Below are 19,169 nucleotides of genomic sequence, written 5' to 3'. Positions count from 1 at the left end.
AAAAAGCTCCTTGTGCAGTTGCATTGGCCTCCGGTGGCTTGTCTTATCTTTCCTCTGTGTTGGAAATCTTGATGTTGAGCCTCTAGTGTTACATCTTTTAAGAACTGCCAGTTCCTTTTGATATGTTTTCTTCCTAACTGATCTTTCCATGGGACCTTGCCTACTATTTCTCTGAGTTGGTTGAAATCCACCTTTCTGAAGTCCAATGTCCTTGTTTTGCTGGTCTCATGTCCTCCTTTCCATAGTATCTTGAATTCCATCAGATCATGATCGCTTTCTACCAAGTTTCCGACCACCTTCGCATTCACAACTAATTGATCCCTATTGGTCAAAAACAGATCCAAAACAGATGACCCCCTAGTGGTTTCCTCAGCTTTTCAAATCAGAAAGCTGTCCCCTACACATGCTAGGAATTTGCAGGATGTATTATGTTTTGCTGCAGTGGCCTTCCAACTTCAGGAAAGTTAAAATCCCCATTAATGCTAGCCCATATGTGTTAGCTAATCTTGTTACCTGCTTGTAGAAAGACTCATCCCCCCATAACATTGCTACTGGTCCTTTCCCTTGTTATTCTCACCCATAGACTCTCAATAGCCCTGGCACTCACTTCCCCTTGGACCTCAGAGCAAGTGTACACATTACTGATGTACAGCACAACACTTCCTCCGTTTTTCCCATGCCCATCCTTTTGGAACAAGTTACATCCCTCAGTGCTGGTGCTCTAATCATGAGTAGTCTTTGTGATGCCAACTAAGTCATAATTTTCTTCATATATCATGACTCCCGGTTCATCCAGTTTCCTTCAATTTGTCTACAGGCAACAAAGATATTTGGCAGCCTGCCCTGTTGCTTTTCTTTTTGCCTTTTTAATAGTTGTGATTTCTAGACCCTTCTCCAGAAATTAGCTCCTTCCCCTTGTCGTCGTTACTTGAGCCTATATGCACATTGGCCAGATTTTTTTTGTCACCATCTCCCATAAGACATAGTTGGCCAGATGATGTTCTTCCCAGTACACCTCTACCTCGATAGAACGCTGTCCTTGGGAGCCAAAAAATCTTACCGCGTTATAGGTGAAACCATGTTATATTGAACTTGCTTTGATCCACCGGAGTGCACAGCCCCCCCTCTGCTCCCCTCCCAGAACAATGCTTTACCGTGTTATAACACGAATTTGGATATATCGGGTCATGTTATATCGAGGGAGCCGTATATTTCATAGATGGATCCCAGTCCTGCCCCGTAATCTTTCTTGGAACATCAGCTCATTGTCAAAGAAGCCAAAGCCCTTTCCCCAAAACCATCTGTGTGGCCATGCATTTATTTCCATGTTTCAACGGGCCTTGCCTGGGCCTTAGGTAAACAGGTAACAGGGAGTAGGTAAATATCCTCATTTTATGGTTGAGGAACATGAGATGCAGAATGGTTTAATGTTACCATGGCTATGATTTGACATTGTTCGGTCCACTAATCAATGCTACCTTTCTTATTGTTGTGTTACATATGAAGAACACAAAAGGAAAGTAATGAGTGTGGCTGAGAAAAAATATCAAAAAGACACAAAAATTCAGACTGGTAAAGTGCCTCCAAATGAAAAAGGAAAAACAAGCAAGCAAAATCAGTGTACAGCTCTACCACTAATGATACTTTACCAAATAGCTAAACACAACAGGTCATTTCTGCCTTTCAAACAGAATTACAAACAGTGAATAGGTGTGAGGTAGCATGTTGAGAAGTGGATACACTATTTTGAGTAACATAATAACAGGATATAAACCACACTTTCTGGGTGAATCAAAATAATTCTGTTATCTTTATTTCTTTGCATGCACCTCTATCTCTTGGTTTCAGATCTGATCTGATATTAAAAGCAATGCTTTTCCAGTAGTATGTCCAACCTGGTTAAACCAAGAGGTATCAGAAAATTCATGTGCAAGCTTAGTCTTCTGAGATACCCAATTTAATTTTTAATGTTTATTCAAATCAAACCTAGAAACTTTTCGAGATTCTCTTGTTCCCTATGTTCATAAAACGGAGGTCATGTAAGAGTTGTTTCCCATAGTAATGGTATCACTGTGGATTGAAATCTCTACTGAAATGTAGTGGTTCTGCCACATACACCTCAGAAGCTCATACAATGAATTCTGGGAGAGTTACACAAGTTCATGTGAGGGCTTAATTTGGCCCATGTTGCCAAATTCAGACCTGTGGTAAGAAGGAGCAAACTATAGGCAGATTTAGATAGTAAAGTGATGAGCATTATAAGTATATCTGTAAATAAATTCAAGTGTCCTGATGTAGTGACTTGGCTCTCGTTGACTTGATTTCTGAAACTATAAAGAACAGATAATTTTGAAACTAAGCTCTGCTGAAGGTCCTGCCCCTCACAAAATAAATATATTGGCGAGAAAGATGAGAAAAAATTATGTGACCATTTTGAATTTGATCATGATGTTCCATTCTCACAGAGTACAAAGAAATTGCATGTTATATTATCCCTGAAGGATAAACCCTTGCAGTGGTAACTATAAATAGTCTGCCAGTTTCAAACCCTGAATGAGAAAGGCAAACCATATTACGTGACTCAGACACACACAGTTTCCTATGAAGAATACAGCAGCATTGTTATTTTTAAAGCAAGTCCAGACTGCTTAAGAAAAATAACATAGAGCCGTAACTTGCCCACTCTTCTGAAGTTCATGTCAGAGGTGGCCTGAACTAAAACCCTGGGTCAGAATTCTATCACACTTGTGGGAAGCTCCACTCCAGAGCCAAACTTGGCAGCATGCTCCTCTCTCTGTAGATCCAAAAAAAATTTGATTGGGATTGAGTTTGGGGTTCATACTTTGTAACTTGTGCCCATCTCCAGTTACAGGCAAAATCTGGTGACATGAAGTGTAATTAAAAATGCAAACAAAATTGACATGATCCACAGTAGAAAGGATGTGGTAACATGTGGTAGATTATGGTACAACAGCAGCAGGAGCAAAGAAATTGCATGTTTTTGATAAGTCCCCTGCAGACCTTACCCAGGCTTGGAACCCAACCTACTAAGAGGCCCTTCTGCCCCTCAGTTAAGCAGCAGGATCAACTGTGAGAAGAACTTTGGTTTTGCACTCCATCGCTGCTGTGTGTGTGCTCTCAGCTCAGGGATCGGATCAGTGCTGAAGGCACCACAGACTAAAGCAGTAGACTGAGCATCAATCTCTCATGTTGCCAAAGGCATTTACCTCTCCAAAGGAATGGAGGAACAAGAAGTGTGTCACCGAACTGGCTGCTGCTACACAAAACTATATTCTCGAACCTTCTCGTAGCATGACCTTGGAATCCATGAATCTACGTGCAATGTCAAAGCATCTTCCCCTGTGTGCCTGAGAGCACATATTTGGCACTGTTGTTCAGGGGTATCATCACACACATAACATCACTTTGCAACAACATTGCAAGTGATGTTACATCAGTAATGTTACAAAGAAATAAAAGGTACAATGCAAACGTATACCTAACTTAACAAGCTAAGTGAATTCAAAGCAAAATGTCTCTTGTCACATGATTTTGCAGTCTTACTGACTGGATGCCTTTCAGCCAGGAACCCTCACCCAGTCTAATGTTCCTTTCCTTGTCCTTCAAGCATCATGGATGCCGTGGCAGAGAGAAAGGGCAGAGAGATCTGAGGAGTTTGCTTCCCTTTCTTATAGCAATTCTCTTCTTTGAGAATCATCTCTAGCTGGGGTTCAGGCAACAGAAAGTCTGTGCATGGAAACCTCCAGCTATTCCATTGCCAAGATGTAAATTTCTCACTCACACACGTCTTCCTGTCAAAGAATGGCCACTTAACCAGGTGATAGTCCATTTGATTATGTTGACATCTGGCTGAGATGTTGGCTAGCCTTTTGTCTTTGGGGAACTGTCTGAAGCTATTTCCCCTGGCTTGGAACATGTCTTGTACAGTAGAATTTTATATCATGCAATATTGCCAGGCTTATCTTACTGAGACAATAATGTTCAGCAGATTCTGAGTTTTCAAATGATATCTCATTTGTACAAAATTTATCTGAGCCTTGTAAAAAGGGTAAACATAAAGACATAGACTATCACAACATGCTGACATTCTCTGGTGATGCAGTGGTTTGTGGACCACTGCAATGTGGCTCCTACCATGGGATATGAAGTATGGAACGCATCTACAAGTTAGGCAGGTACAGTAGGCAGTAAGTTGTAGAGCCTGTGGAATTGGGGCAGATTGAGGAAATAGTCTCTTCTTTTATCCTTTTTGTTTCACTTCTGACTGTAGGAGGGAGAAGCACAGGTTGCAGGGGGGAGAATTTGGAGGAGGCACCGAGTTCTTAAATAAAAGGGACTACCTTAGTGCCAAGTATAATAAGAATGTTATGCATCCTATTTAGCCCTACTCTCCCAGACCCCCAGTGCAGTTAGTGTTGGTAACAACAGATATCAGCTAACAGACAGTATTTAATATGTTTGCAATATGTGAGTTGCAGCCTGAAAGAAAGCTTATACTTTGAAGGATTCTTTCACAGCTAAAGAAACATTTAATTGATTTCTAAATAGAAATCTTCATATTATCTTTGGAATAAATTAAAGCAGTCAAATCTGCTTAGGCCAAACAATGGTTTTATGAAGATATTTTATTCATTTAAGTCACTATATCCAAGGGTTTAAAAAGTATCATAAGTCAAAGAAAGGAGACACCATCTCAGTATAAATGAAAAATATTGCGCTTGCTATTAACAGAAGAATATATGCTGCACTGGCAATAATGCTTTATGGGTGCATTAAATTAGTGAATGGTTGTTTAAATTTAAAAAATATTTTATCAACTGTATTTGATAAACCTCGTGTACTTTGTGGGCCACCCAGTATTAAAGAACAAGCAGTTTTATTGGATTAATTTGGCACTGCCAGTCAACCATCTGAAACTAACTAAACTCCCAATGAACTTTCCCACTAGGTATTAGTTCTCAAGAAATGCTCCGGATGGATTCTTTAAGTGGCTGGTCTGGAAGATGGAGAGGTTAATTCCAGGATTATGTAAGCACCCCAACTTTTACAAACATTAGTTTCTGATAGATTGGGGCACATAATTGGCAATACTGAAGGATGGTCTCCTCCTTCATCTCATAAAACTATGCCTGGATATTAGTGTAATCTACAAATGATGACAATAACATATCGTAAAGGGCAATGGCTGTAATTCCCAGTTCATTTTCATATGCATCATAAGTATTTTCTTCTGCTTGATAGAGGTCTCCTGCTCCTGCCACTTCATAGACTGTCTCTTAGTCATTTTCTGACTCCTGCTGACTGACTGCTTCTTGGTAGTCTGACTCTTCAGCTTTGTAGCTGAATTCTGGCTCATGTACAGTTGAATATATTGTATTGGAATTCTTGTAGGTTGCCTCTGACTCATATGAAACTGCATCCTCATAAACTGGGCTTGAGGGCAGCTTCTCATCAGCTGGCTGTGGGGTGGGAGATGGAGGTGGAGTTTGTTTTTTGGCTTTAGCTTGTTCTTCTAGTTTCTTTCTCACCACCTCCTGTTCACATTTTTCCTGGGCCATTCTTTGCGCGCTCTTAACTTCTCCTTTCCTTCTGTCTTCCTGTTTTTTTCCTTAGATAGGTTTTAAAAATTAGCTCGGATGTTGCTTGTTTTATTATTCACAGTTTCTACTGGCTTGGTCTTCTGATAAGTTGATGACAGCTTCTCAATCTACTAGAATTCTTTGAGAGCATGTGGACAAGGGGGATCTAGTGATTATAGTGTATCTAGATTTTCAGAAAGCCTTTGAGAAGGTCTCTCACCAAAGGCTCTTAAGCAAAGTAAGCAGTCATGAGATAATAGGGAAGGTTCTCACATGGATTGGTAATTGGTTAAAAGATAGGAAACAAAGGGTAGGAATAGATGGTCAGTTTTCAGAATGGAGAAACGTAAATAGTGGTGTCCCTCGGGGTCTGTACTGGGCCCAGTCCTATTCAACATATTCATAAATGATGTGGAAAACAGGGCAAACAGTGAGGTGGCAAAATTTGCAGATGATACAAAACTACTCAAGATATTTAAGTCCCAGGCAGACTGCAAAGAGCTACAAAAGGATCGCTCAAAACTGGGTGACGGCAAGAAAAATGGTAGATGAAATGCAATGTTGATAAATGCAAAGTAATACACATTGGAAAACATAATCCCAAATATAAATAAAATGATGGGGTCTAAACTAGCTGTTGCCACTCAGGAAAGAGAGCTTGAAGTCATTGTGGATAGTTCTCTGAAAACATTCATTCAATGTGCAGCGGCAGTCAAAAAAGCGAACAGAATATTGGGCATCATTAAGAAAGGAATAGATAAGACTGAAAATATATTGCCTCTACATAAATCCATGATTCGCCTACATCTTGAATACTGCATGCAGATGTGGTCGCTCCATCTCAAAAAAGATCTATTGGACTTGGAAAAGGTTCAGAAACGTGCAACAAAAATGATTAGGGGTATGGAACAGCTACCGTATGTGGAGAAATTAACAAAACAGACTTTTCAGCTTGAAAAAGAGACGACTAAGCAGGGATATGATAGAGGTCTATAAAATCATGACTGGTGTGAAGTAAGTAAATAAGGAAGTGTTATTTACTCCTTCTCATAACACAAGAACTAGGGGCCACCAAATGAAATTAACAGGCAGCAGGTTTAAAACAAACAAAAGGAAGTTTTTTTCCCACACAATGCACAGTCAAGCTGTGGAACTCCTTGCCAGATGATGTTGTGAAGAGTATAACAAGGTTCAAAAAAGAACTAGATAAATTCATGGAGGATATGTCCATCAATGGCTATTAGCCAGGATGGGAAGCTATGGTGTCCCTAGCCTCTGTTTGCCAGAAACTGGGAATGGGCGACAAGGGATGGATCACTTGATGATTACCTGTTCTGTTCATTCCCTCTGGGGAACCTGGCATTGGCCACTATCAGAAGACAGGACACTGGGCTAGATAGGCCTTTGATCTGACCCAGTATTGCAATTCTTATATTCTTATGCATGTAACTCAGTGGAAAATAGAGTGTTCAGTTGGTTCCTGACATAGAATCAGAAGTAGGGCTGGCTGGAAAACAACAATTAGTTTTTCAGGTTTTGAAATTTTGCACAAAAAAACCAAGAGAATGAGACCCACCCTGAAATACTCAATGGCCCAGTGGCTGTGTCACTCATCTAGTAGACCCACTCTCTACTCTGAACCTGGGTGTCCTACATCCCAGGTGAGTGCCCTAAGGCATCGTTTGAGAAACCTTCCAGATGAAATTTTCATTAAAGCCAATATGTTTTTGTGAAATATTTCTGTTCAGATGAGACTGCATTTTTCAATGGATAGGAGTTTCATTGATTTTTTTTTTCAGCCAGCGCTAATCAGAAAGCTGTAATGTATACCAGAAATAAAACTCACTGGGTTCCAGAAGAAAACCTGCTGCCTTACTCAAGTTGCATTTTATTTTTTGTGGTAGCAGATGGAGTGAAGTTCTTCTTTGCCCCTGTGCACCTTCATATCTGTAGACTTCCACTAGAAATTTTTTCAACACTACTAACTTGGCCAGGATGCTTACTTACTATTATATGATGCAGGGCATCCTCCCAGAAAACAAAGGACTGACACAAAGCCCATACTGAAGTCCAAAGAGCTTCCCTCCCCAACTCCCTCTACCTATTTCACTTTTACAGGGTTTGGATCAAGCCCTATGAGCTTAATATGGTTTCTCACCCTTTTTTTTTTTTTTTTTTTTAAACAGCCCCCTTTTACAATGCGTTACCAGATCAGAGGCCTTGAAGCTCCTGTGGCAAAGCACAATGGATTGTCTTTCTATTTTCTCTCTGTTCCTTCTGTCTCTTTTTTGCTCCTGGGCTCCCTTTATTTCATGTTTCTGGCCCTTCCTGGTTTTTGCTCCCTCATTTCCTGATGGCTCCACCTCCCAGCATCTGAACGTGAGGTGGATCCACTGGTGGCTCTCAGAGGTCTGACCACTTGTGCTAATGTGGCTATGCTGAGTTCTGAGGGAGCAGAGAACATTCTAGAAAAACTTGGGCAGGAGGTTACTGAGTGAGTCTGTATCTTTTAATAAGAGACCAGTAAAAGACAGTGAGCACCTTTGAAGGGGCTGCCCCACTGCTCTGTATGTCTGGGAGGGACATAGCTAGGCTCAGACAGCTTTTCCTATACCCACTGTCCTTTCCTTTTGTCCTTTGCCATTCACCCCCCTCCTGTAAACTAATTTGATACCTATTGTCAATACCGGGTGGTTGGGGGGGGGGTCAGACCTCCCCCTCAAAACTCACTCACCAGATTGAGAAATGCTGGATTACAGTTTGAGGCATCTTTAAATCCATGTTCTTTATGTCCCACTGCAATTCAAAATATCGGGAATTTATATTATGTATGTCACTATTCTTCAGCACTTGTTACTAGACTAGAGGAGAAATCATAATTACTCACTTTTCTGACATGCACAGAAATTAGCAATGCTCTTTGAGCAAGAGACTATAATCCTGTACTACAGTGGCCATCCTTATGCCCTCCCTTCCCCTTTGGTGTCTCCATTGTAGGGGCATGGCTGAGGGGAAAGGATGTTGCCAGAGAGCCCCTACACTCCAACTGGAGAGCTGACCTGGCCTATGATTAACCCCAGGGGCCACCCCACTCCTCTGCTGCTCAGAGTGCACCTCTGCCACAGCAAAGGGCATAGCCCATAACCTTGTTCTCCTCTGTCTGCCAGGCTTTTTCCTTCTTCCTCACATGCACTCTTATTTTTCCACCCAAAACGTTCTCATTCACATGTTTGTTACACAGCACAAGCATTTCAAGAGGAATAATTGTTACTATTCCTGATCTCCAAGAATCTTTTGTCTCCAAGAATCATGATCTTTTGTAACAATTAATTCTTGGTGCAAGTGGTAGATCAGAGAGGTTAGTCACAGATCTAAGTTTGCTTCATTATAGCTCTGTATAAATACATGCTAGCTAGTATAGGGGCTTGTGGTTTGCAGAAAGTACACCACAAATAACAGGAAGCCTCAGAAAAATAATCTGGGCTAAGAGAATAAACAGTGGTTCTTCTCAGTTTGCTAATCTTCTGAATATTTCCATTTTTAGAGTGTTCTGACGTGTCTTTTAAAATGTAATCTGAAAATCTTCATATAATTGCGGCACTCAGTAGCTCCATTCCACTATATTTAAGATTAGGTCAATGTTTCCATAATACACCCAGTTTCTCAAGGAATTGTTATGATTAAAATCATAACATTTTCCCCTATACTAAAATCTAGCAAGACTTCAGTCTTCTGTAAATATATATTTTTACCTCAATATCTTTAAAAATTAGTTTGGTCTTTTTAGTTTATATGGATGTGACCAAGTGATGGTTTCTTGTGTATAGGACATTGTAAGGTTCCTTGGCTATCAGGCCCAGGGCACCCCCTTCAGTGACAGTGGGGAATCAGTGCTTGCACCAGGTGGGTTGATCAGGCGTTCTGGTTCACAATTAAGCCACTGGGCAAATGGTAGCTCAGGCCTCCTGGATGGGGGCAAAGCAAGTAAGCAAGTAAGCAGACAAGGGCTCAGGCCTTCGGGCTAATGGCTGAGCAATCAAATTGTCTCTGGCTCACGCCTCCTGTCCGAAGGGTTGGTGCTTATCCAGCATTGAGTACACGGCCAAGGGTAGGGGGACCTAGGTCCACCTTGCTCCACTGGGTCTCAGCCCAAGGCTCTGGAAGTGATGAGTGATCCTACCACAAGACTGGCGGGGAAGTGTCTCTTGTCTCACAGCAGCACAGCCGAGTCAATGTCTTGCTTTCCTGAGCCATTTCTTACTGGCATCTGCTGAGTCTTCATCTCTGTGCCAAGCAGTTCACTCTCCACTTCCTCTTGGGATGTCTCCATCTCCCAGGACAGCAGCTGGGCTTCTCTCCAGGACAGCTCAGGGAAACTGTCGCCTGCCACAGCTAGTCATAGGCTCCACTGAGGGTTTAGCTCCTTGGGAAAGACTTCTGGCTCCTTCCCTCGTTTGCCTCCAGCTGAGCTGAAGGACCCTGCTCTGGCAAAGGGGGCAGGGTTAGCTGTGCCTAACAAGGTGAGTTAACCCCATCTGTCCTGGAATGAGGCCACTCTTCCTCATTACGGACATAGATTTGCTTCTTTAAGTGTCCTTTCTCAATGAGACATTGACAATCTCTATCAACAATACACTTGGTTTTTCTCTGTAGACCTTCACCAGCGAGCAATGACCTGGATCTTGAGTACAAGCTGATGGCCGAAGTGTTCCTCACATATCCAGTGTCCCAGAGAGAGCAACACTAGCCAGACTCAAACTCAAGCATAGAAGACTTATTGTTTGTCCCCTCCACCACATTCTTTATTTCCTTGGAAGCAAACAGTTCTGACAGAATCCAAGCAATTTTATCTGAAAAGTAGACAGGAACTTCCTCACAGCAGGGGGTTCTTGAGTCAGCCCTAGAGCAGAGACAGCTTGGATTTCCCAAGCTTCCCACAACCCAAAACAAATCCACTGATCAAGATTTTGCAGATGCTAAGGCAAAAAACCATTTCCTTGCCTCCTTCACAGCCACAGCATACAATTTTTTAAAAAACTATATCCCAGTCCAAAAATCAAATTTACACCACCAGCACCGTAGCAATGCACACTTATGCTTTTATTGCTGCAGGTCATCTATAAACCATTGTGACCCATAAGACCAAAGCTAGTGAAGAGGGCACTTAGCTATGACTTTATGCATGGTGGAGGAGGAAAGAGTGTTATAATATCCCAACAATCCACCAATAAAATGGCCAGCCAGAAAAACAAATTGAATAAAATTCACAATTTCCATTTTATCTGTGTGACACAATGCTGTTCTTTCTGCAGCCATGTAACTGAGATGAGTGCTCCAGGAAGAGCAATACAGAAAGTGTGCCCCATACCAAACTTTTAGAGTATATTGTGCTCTTTAATACCAATTGATCTTATAAATCCCCTTCATCAGGTTAAAAGTTTCTCGAGGCTGCCATGAGACCACTTCTTCTTTCAGTAAAAATATGCTGCACAACCTTAAACCTTCTTGTAATTCAAATATTTGAAAGCTAATGTCATTTTACTTGCTCTATAGTCCATCCCCTAGAAGTTTGTTTTACTTTTTCCGATTGCGATTATTATGAGCAAATGCACAAATGGTACAATAAATCTGAATGCAGTGGCCAGCATATTAAATATTAGTACCCTATTACTGTGGAAATTTCATGCTTTATACTTAGGGCCCTATCCTGTCCTTAGTCAGAGAATTTTCACTTGGGGACATGCTATCCTGTCCTTCAATGGGAATTTTGTCCAAATGAAGCTTGCAGGATCAAGGCCTTTAGATTTACATATATACTTAACTTTATGTAAATGAGTGGTTTAATGGAACTACTCACATGTGTAAAGTTAAGCACATGTGTCAGTCTCTGTGGGATCAGGGCCTTGTTACCAGATTTGCCCATTACTTTGGGGTATGCTCATTTATTTGGGTTACTTTTGGGGGGAATGGGATTTTGTAATTCTATCAATGTACTGCTTGTGTCACTTGTGTGTTCATATGGAGCTTTACTTCTCCCTTCTACAGTTCCCCTCCCAATGGAGCTATTCTGCAGGACCTAGAACCGGATGAGCACATACCCACTCACACATACAGTAACAGAGCAAGTCTGAGCGGACCGGGTCAATCAGCACTGTTAAGCTGACCCCTTATATGTCCCTGGACTCACTGGGCTGGATGAAGCAGCACTTTGAAGCTGACTCTCCTTATATGCCCCTGGGCTCCATGGACTGGGTCAAGCAGCACTTTCAAGCTGTTACCCTTATGTGTCCCAGATTCAGCACATCCCTGTCCCCACTCTCACATCACAATTGTACTGGCAGTAACCTACTTGATGAGCAAACCCCACAGCATTCTGGGCTCTGCACGGATCTTTAGCTTAGGTAAAAGAAGCATTGCTGTAGAGTGAATGGGGGAAGCTAAAACCAGAAAAGAGTAAAGTCCAGCAAGAGAGAGAGAAGCAACCAACTTAACCATAAAAGTTATTTATTGAATACTAATGATAACTACACAAGGAGCCTTAACCAACATAACATACATTATTAAAGGTTAATATCGACGGTAGAAAGGAAAACAGAGAAGGGGGGGGTGTCACCCACTCCATGAGGCTTGAACTGGTCGGGGATCCCAGGTGATGGTGGTAGCTGAGGGTCCTGAGGGCTGCAGACAGGCAGAGTCCCCAGCATGATCAGCCAGGAGAAGATGGAGTTCCAGTGGAACTGATGTCTAGTTTGGATCTAAGCATCAGCACCCTGACTGGAGGGTGAGTAGGGATTTTTGTAGAGAAAATACAATTGTTTAAGGGAGAACAATAGATTTGTTTATAGGTAAGGCTGATAACTCAAGGGGTTTTTTTAGACTAGAAAAAAGGAGCTGATCACTCTTGGCTATGGGTGGTGTTTTCTTCCAGGGAGCTTACAATGCAACTAGGTGGCTTTACTATTTGGATATCAGTTAAGAATTCATTACTAGAATTGGTCTGATAATTCCTGAGCTGGGTGTGTGCAGACATAGGTTTATTAGCATCTGGAGCAGAGATTCCCATGATGCAGTGCTTCCCTGCTTTTTCTGGTCCCAGAATTCAGTGTGGTTTTCTGTTTTCCACTCTGTATGCAAATTAAGATGTTTTCCTGTCCCATCTTTTATGCAGATGAGGCTAGGAGAGTTGTTTCTGCTCTCCATTCTGTATGTTAATGGGGATGTCTTTATCTTGTCACCCTTGTCAGGAGGGGTCTAGGTGTGTGTCTCCCAAAGCCCTTCACTGCTTTCTGCAAGTTTTTTCCTCTGATGGGTTTTGGTTTAAGCAGAGGCTGCGGGGGGAGTGTCTTTCATGAGTCAGGCTGGATACTGCACCTTGGTTCCCCAAGAACACAGAGGTGTTTGGTATCAGCCTCATGGAGTAATTACAATACATGGGTTTCACATGTGCAATGTGCCTATAGACTGCCTCAGAAGGTATGTCTACACAGCATTAAACACCTGAGGCTGGACCGTGTCAGCTGAGTTGGGCTCACAAGGCTCAGGCCAAGGGGCTTTTTAATTGCAGTTCACACATTCGGGCTCGGGCTGGAGCCAGGGCTCTGAGACTTCGTGACAGGGGAGAATCCCAGAGCTTGGGCTCCAGGCCAAGCCCAAACGTCAATACCGTAATTAAACGGCCTCTTGGCTTGAACCCCGTGAGCCCAAGTCAGCTGACACAGGCCAGCTGCAGGTTTCTAACTGCAGTGTAGGCATACCCTGAGTCACAATTCAGTCCCTGCTTCTCCCTTTCTCTACTGGGAAAATAAGCTGCTTTCACCATTATCCTGGTGGAGGTTACTTCCACCTCCTGGCCAGTGCAGCTGTCTTGGCTGAGGCACTGGAGATGGGAACAGAGCCATAACTTGGCCACGTGGACAGAAAGGGAAGTTGTGGCCCAACAGCTGCTTTCCCTGGCCCTCCAATTGTGACTTGTGATGCACATAACTTAGGCAGAGGAGTAAAAGAACACATGATGCACTCTTACTCCCCTGCATGGGCATGTGGGCCAGTTCACAATCAAATCCCAAATAAATACTATGCAATTGTCATAGAGATAGTATGTTACTGCAGACTCTTTGGCAATTATATATATAAAGCTACAGGTAATCAACTGCCTTTTCTTCTAACCTACAACTATTTATTTATTTTATGGTTACATCAAAAATGATTTGAATCATTACAGTGAATCATTGGCAAAATAATGCAACATGGGATTATGGCATTACAAAGTGTCTTGTAATGCATGTGCAACACAATCAAAGTGATTTTTACAGAGTTTCGCCTACCCCTGAAGGTTGCATGTGCAAATTTAACTGTAGCATTGCCTGATTTCTGAGTAAGCCATGTAACCTTAATGTTTTCACAACAGTTTTTTTCCGCGAAATTATGGTATAAATAGGATCAAAGACTATTAAACCACAAAAATAACAAGGAAGTAGGTTTGATATCCTAACCCCTATGCTGTTTCTCATTGTTGTTGGAATCTCTTAAATTACCACAGGCGTGGAGTTTTTTTGTTTGGTTGGTTTAATGCCGGCCTTTGGGAAAAGAACTAATTAACCTCATGTCAAGAAATGTACTATTTTATATTGTATCTGACATTAATAGCTGTGTGGATGCCAAAGGAACTTTGTATTCAAGTTAATATGTGGTTTTATTATTGTTGCTCAAGCCATGTCAAGATATATTTGGCCTACCTACACAGCACAATAAAATTTACATTTCTATAGCTTCTTCCATACATCGTATCATCACATGCTGTATCAAAGAAAGAACACATTATAGGATGCAGCAACCTTTATAGAAATACAGAAAGAAAACAACATACAGAGACAAACAAGGGGAAAGTAAAACAAAAGCTGAAACTTACTAGTAATGCAATACGTTCCATTTCAGGGCAACTACACCCATATTCCCCCTCAATGGGCCAGCCTGGGCACCAGCTCTAGGGTCCCAGCTCCACAGCTGTTGCCACTCTTGGGTCAAGATCACATCTTTGTCTCTCTCCCTTCTGACTGAGGTATTTCCAGGCTGCACAGTCCCCTGACTACATTGTGTTAGCCCAGAAAAACACTGTTTGCCTAAACAGACCTGTTTCACTTCTCTCCTTAGAGATGGTACATAGTGTAATTGACACGGTTATGAGTTACCACACAGCATTTTCTTTTTTTAATTATCTATATTTTATTCCAAATACAACAAATACACCAAAACACCAGATTCATCATAATACACAAAGTAAAGAAAGAGGCTTAAGATAAAGGGAGGTGAAGCAACATATCTTCCTTCAGGGTCTACATTAATCATAAATCTAAAAGTCAGCCCAAATTGCTTTGAATTTTTGGGGCACTCTCTTTCTGTGGAATGCTAGTCATTCTGTAGCTGTGAAGTTGGCCATATTACTCATCCAGGCATCAATATCTGGTGGGGATCAACATTTCCATTTTTGAAGGAATAAATTTTTAGCGACCAAAGCTTCACATTGGAACCATGCCACCTTGTTACCAAACAATCTCCACTTATCAAGGGGAAGGCTACAATTTAGCAACCAATATCAAAATGGTCCTTTCACCCACCTTGTACCAGAAATTCTTGATACAGGGGCACTCCCAAAACATATGAGCTAATATAAGGAAGTTACATTTTCCACAGCAGACAGCATTTATGAGGCCCATTAACATCAGCCTATGTGGGACCAGTATATTCAAAAAAGGGTCTTTTGGTGAATGTGATGGGGTGTTCACCCCCACAAGGTAGAGCAGGTTAAATTAGATTAATTAACCTGACAGACTGCATCTGGGGGACGTCCAGGGATTGAAAGGCTGAAGGAGCAGAAGAGCTGATAAAAAGCCAGGAAGTTGGCAGGAGAAAAGGACTTCAGGAGTAGTAGTCTACAGTCACTTCCTGGGAGAAGTAAAGCATTCTTGGGGCTATGGATTTAGGAATTCTGCAATTACTCCCTGGGAGGAAGGAGTTTGAGCTGGTAAATCCAGAAAAGGGGGAGCCAGAAAATGTGGGAAAGAGAAACAGGGTCTGAGAGAAAGCAAACTACAGGTGATTGACATAGGGTCCCTGGACTGGGACCCAGAGTAGAGGGCAGGCCAGGGTTCCCCACCAGTCACTGGGGGAAGTGGCACAGACTGGGCAATGGAACAGAAGACTGCCTGGGACAATCATCCAATAGAACTTTGATACCCCAAAAGGGGAGTGTTGTTAATTTTTTGGAGAATTGCTGTTACTGCTGCTAGTGCTACTGTTCTTGGAGCTCTGGTGTTATCTGCAATAGCAGAGAGTTCAGCATGCTGATTCATCAGACTAAAGTATGGTACTAGTACCCCATACAGGTACACTAATACAAGTATGCCCACAACAATGGTACTAGTTCAATCAGGACACCAGGCTCCTGTCCCCTAGACTAGCACAAAGTTGCCCATCCTATGACTTCTCCTTTTATACACTGATACAAACAACTTACATATTACACTCCAGATGTTGTCAATTACCACCGTTATCCTTGTATCTGCTAGTTCAAACAAAACATCCTTATCCATTATATTGTCATCCCCTCCTTATCTAATGAGGGGTTGTTGTGTTTAATCTCAAGGTGAAGTGTGCATGGCCATATCTAACATCCACAAAGATGCCTGGCTTAACAAAAGGAGATATGATCATTTTCCAAGCTGGAAAAACAAAATCCTCCCAGAGATAAGGGGAGCTGTAATTTGTTCAGAACCAGTTTAGGTATCTTATCTGCTTCCCAAGGGAACATTCTGAAAATATTATTGAATTTCTTAAAATAAATTTGAGGAATAGAAAAGGGAGACCCCTCAGGACATATAAAATTCTGGGAAGGACATTCATTTTCAGTATATTAATTTTACCCCACAAACTGAAGGTTAATGAACTCCATCTCCCCAAGTAGTTAGCCAGTTGGGCAATTTTTAAAAAAAACACCATAATAGAGGCTCAAATTAACTGTATACCCCATTTAAAAGCAGTAAGAGGATCAAAACAAATGCCACCCTGGCTAAACAAGAGTAAAATAGGCAGTTAGAGGCAAAAAAGCATACTTTAAGAATTAGAAGTTAAATCCTATGGAGGAAAATAGAAAGGAGCATAAACTCTGGCAAGTTAAGTGTAAAAGTATAATTAAGCAGGCTAAAAAAGAATTTGAAGAGCAACTAGCAAAAAAACACAAAAATGAACATTTTTTTAAATATATCAGAAGCAGGAAGCCTGCCAAACAATCAGTGGGGTCACTGGATGATCAAGATGCTAATGGAACACTCAGAGAAGACAAGGTCATTGCAGAGACGCTAAATGAATTCTTTGCATTGGTCTTCACTACAGAGGATATGAGGGAGATGCCCACACTTAAGCCATTCTTTTTAGGTGACAAATGTCCCAGATTGAGGTGTCGATGGAGGAGTTTTATGAACAAATCAATAAATTAAACAGTAATAAGTCACCAGGACCAGAAGGAACTCAAATATGAAATTACAGAACTACTAACTGTGGTATGTAACCTATCACTTAAACCATTCTCTGTACCAGATGTCTGGAGTATAACTAATATAATATCAATTTTTTTTAAAAGGCTCCAGAGGCGATCCCAGTAATTACAGGCCGATAATCCTAACTTCAGTACCAGGAAAATTGGTTGAAACTATAGAAAACACACAATTATCAGACACATAGATGAACACAGTTTGTTGGGGAAGAGTCAATGTGGCTTTTGTAAAGGAAAATTATGCCTCACCAGTCTCTTAGAATTCTTTGAGTGAGTCAACAAACATGTGGACAAGGGTGATCCAGTGGGCATAGTATACTTGGACTTTTAGAAAGCCTTTGACAACATCCCTCTCCAAAGGCTTTTAAGCAAAGAAAGCAGTTATGGAATAAGAAGGAAGGTCCACTCACAAATCAGTAACTTGTTAAAAGATAGGAAACAAAGGGCAGGAATAAATGTTCAATTGTCAGAATGGAGAGGGATAAATAGCAGGTCCCCCAAGCATCTGAACTGGGACCAGTGCTGTTCAAAATATTCATAAATAGTACTATAGCCCATGTCATTTATATTCAAAAAATTATGAACACATTTGGGATCATCCTAGTTTGGCCAGTAGAGATTGGCAAACATGATTATAGAATTGCCAGTTTCAGCCTTGAGGGCTGAGGCACTAAATCTGCCTCATTATGAGACTTCGTTCTCAGAATATTAACATTCAACTTTTTATGTATTAGTGTAGCAACACCACCTTGCCTTATAATTAGGGTTGTGAAGCAATTAAATAAATTAATCATGCTTAATCGCATGATTAAAACAATTAATCATGATTAATTGCACTGTTAATAATAGAATAACATTTATTTAAATATTTTGGATGTTTTCTACATTTTCAATATATTAATTTCAGTTACAACAGAATACAAAGACTACAGGGCTCACTTTATATTTATCCTTTATTAGAAGTATTTGCACTGTAAAAAAAACAAAAGAAATAGTATTTTTCAATTCACTTAATACAAGGACTGTAGTAGAATTTCTTTATCATGAAAGCTGAACTTACAAATGTAGATTTATGTACAAAAAGCCCACATTCAAAAACAAACAATATAAAAATTTAGAGCCTGCAAGTCCACTCAGTCCTACTTTTTGTTCAGCCCTATCCCTCAGACAAACAAGTTTGTTTACATTTGCAAGAGATAATGCTGCCTGCTTCTTGTTTACAATGTCACCTGAAAGTGACAACAGGTGTTTGCATGGCACTATTGTAGCCGGCGTCGCAAGGTATTTACGTGCCAGTTGTGCTAAAGATTTATATGTCCTTTCATGCTTCAACCCCCATTCCAGAGGACATGTATCCATGCCAATGATGGATTCTGCTCAATAACGACCCAAAGCAGTACAGACTGACACATATTCATTTTCATCATCTGAGTCAGATGCCAGCAGCAGAAGGTTGATTTTCTTTTTTGGTGGTTCGGTTCTGTAGTGTCCACATCAGAGTGTTGCTCTGCTAAGACTTCTTAAGGCATGCTCCACACCTCGTCCCACTCAGATTTTGGAGGACACTTCAGTTTCTTAAACCTTGGGTCGAGTACTGTAGCTATCTTTAGAAATCTCACATTGGTACCTTCTTTGCAGTTTGAAAAATCTGCAGTGAAAGTGTTCTTAAAATTAACAATGTGCTGAGTCATCATCCAAGACTGCTATAACATGAAATATATGACAGAATGCAGGTAAAATAGAGCAGGGGACAAACAATTATCCCCCAAGGAGTTCAGTCACACATTTAATTAAAGCATAATTTTTTTAACGAGTGACATCAGCATGGAAGCATGTCCTCTGCAATGGTGGCCAAAGCATGAAGAGGCATACGAATATTTAGCATATCTGGCACCTTGCAATGCTGGCTACAAAAGTGCCATGCAAATGCCTGTTCTCACTTTCTGATGACATTGTAAATAAGAAGATGGCAGCATTATCGCCTGTAAATGTAAAGTTTCAGAGTAGCAGCCGTGTTAGTC

At 41.2% G+C, this 19,169-nt stretch overlaps 1 pseudogene; it reads right to left on the bottom strand.

Annotated features, from left to right (window-relative positions):
• Positions 1 to 5,144: 5,144 nt before the first annotated feature.
• Positions 5,145 to 9,930, bottom strand: LOC127046576 (src substrate protein p85-like; annotated as a pseudogene).
• Positions 9,931 to 19,169: the final 9,239 nt, after the last annotated feature.

This window comes from Gopherus flavomarginatus, chromosome 3 (assembly GCF_025201925.1).
Source record: "Gopherus flavomarginatus isolate rGopFla2 chromosome 3, rGopFla2.mat.asm, whole genome shotgun sequence".
Classification (NCBI taxonomy): domain Eukaryota; kingdom Metazoa; phylum Chordata; order Testudines; family Testudinidae; genus Gopherus; species Gopherus flavomarginatus.
Note: the sequence above shows the minus strand (reverse complement) of the source record. Positions and strands in the feature narration are given on the sequence as shown.